Here is a 1,514-nt window from a genome sequence, read left to right on the forward strand (position 1 = left end):
AACTACACACTGACTTACACATGCCTTAACCTGCTGCTGTTTGTACTCACAACTTCTTCCAGACGTCCAAACTGCCATAAGGAGCCTCACACCTATTCCCAAGAAGTCTGCAGAAGGTTCAAGATGGAAACTCATGATTCAATCCTGTTTAAGACTCACTGCATGGGCATTAACGTCTTACAATGTAGAGCTTAACTTTTAAGGATCAGCTTATTTTTGTTTATTTTCTTTTTACTGACCCTTAGTACTGATTTTTATCGCTTTTCTAATGCTACTACTGCATGCAGTTACAATAGATAGCATCATTGTCATCGCTTTACAACTTTTCTTTAACAATGCCAAGCCAAAAGTTTAAGGTATGAGTTTCTTTGCTTTTCTTCTTCCCATTTCATTGTCTCCCTCTGGTCTGTGATTTCTGATGGTTTCCTCCACGCTCCACAGTTCGCCCCATTTCCCCCCACCGGTTTGAACTGCCTGAGCTGAAGTCCATCTCTCTGTCGCGAACTCCGAGCCCTGAGCCGCAGGAGAAGCCCCCGACCCCAGGTAGAACTCAGGTGTACCGTGATGTCGGGTCCCTGTGTGACGTCAGATTACGTCTTGTCCTTGTTGGAGCGTCAGGTCCTTTTTGTGTCCCTGCAAAGTGTCAGATGACGTCAATTCCTTGTCATGTTCCTGCGTGACGTCAGAATACGTCGGGCCTTCTTGTGACGTCAGGTTCTTTTCGTGTCCCTGTGTGACGTCAGATTACGTCATGTCCTTGCTGGAACGTCCGGTCCTTGTCGTGCGGTCGTGCCCTTGTGTCCCTGCTGAAGTCGAATGACGTATTTTCGTGTCATATCCCTGCCTGATGTCAGGTTACGTCAGGCCATCGTCATGACATCAGGTCCTTTTTGTGCCCCTGCGTGACACCAGATGATGTCATGTTCTTGTCACGTCCCAGCATGACGTCAGGTGTTGTCCGCTCCCCCCAATCTTACCCCTTCCTCGTGCGGTGCTGTCTTCTTGCGAATCTAGTTTTAACAGTCCTGAACCAAATGTGTTTACAGATGAACCACATGGCGAACATGAAGAAACAAACACTCAGAAATCTACACCACTAAACAAATGACAGTATATGGGGTCTTGCTCATGTAGAAGAAAGAAGGATGTTTTATCAATATGGTGCTGTGTTGTGTATTATGTCTGTTCCTTGTTGTTGAAAACGTTGGTATCAGAATTCACATTCACGTACATCTGTCTATCATACCTACATGTGCAACACTACATGTTTATACTTAATGGAAGTGTGAGACTTTGTAGATACTCTTTCTTGAGTAACCATTACAATAATTAATATATTTGTATGAAAGTGACCGATGATAGAGAAAAAGGTACTAACTGTAACCACTCATAGTGCCTTATAGTACTAGTCTAAGAGCTATACATTGTTAATGTGTGTGTTACTCTGTGATTGTCTTGCACCCCAAAAGAGGCTGACGGTAAGTTGTTATAATGTGTGCTAATACGTAACTGTT

At 43.9% G+C, this 1,514-nt stretch overlaps 1 protein-coding gene across 1 annotated transcript in view; it reads left to right on the plus strand.

Moving 5' to 3' along the window:
* LOC109471809 (obscurin-like) overlaps positions 1 to 1,514 on the plus strand; it is an 84,455-nt gene that overhangs the window by 66,855 nt on the left and 16,086 nt on the right. The window lies entirely within an intron of this gene.

The sequence above is a fragment of the Branchiostoma belcheri genome, unplaced genomic scaffold, assembly GCF_001625305.1.
Source record: "Branchiostoma belcheri isolate BF01 breed outbred unplaced genomic scaffold, Haploidv18h27 scaffold26, whole genome shotgun sequence".
In the NCBI taxonomy this organism is placed as follows: domain Eukaryota; kingdom Metazoa; phylum Chordata; class Leptocardii; order Amphioxiformes; family Branchiostomatidae; genus Branchiostoma; species Branchiostoma belcheri.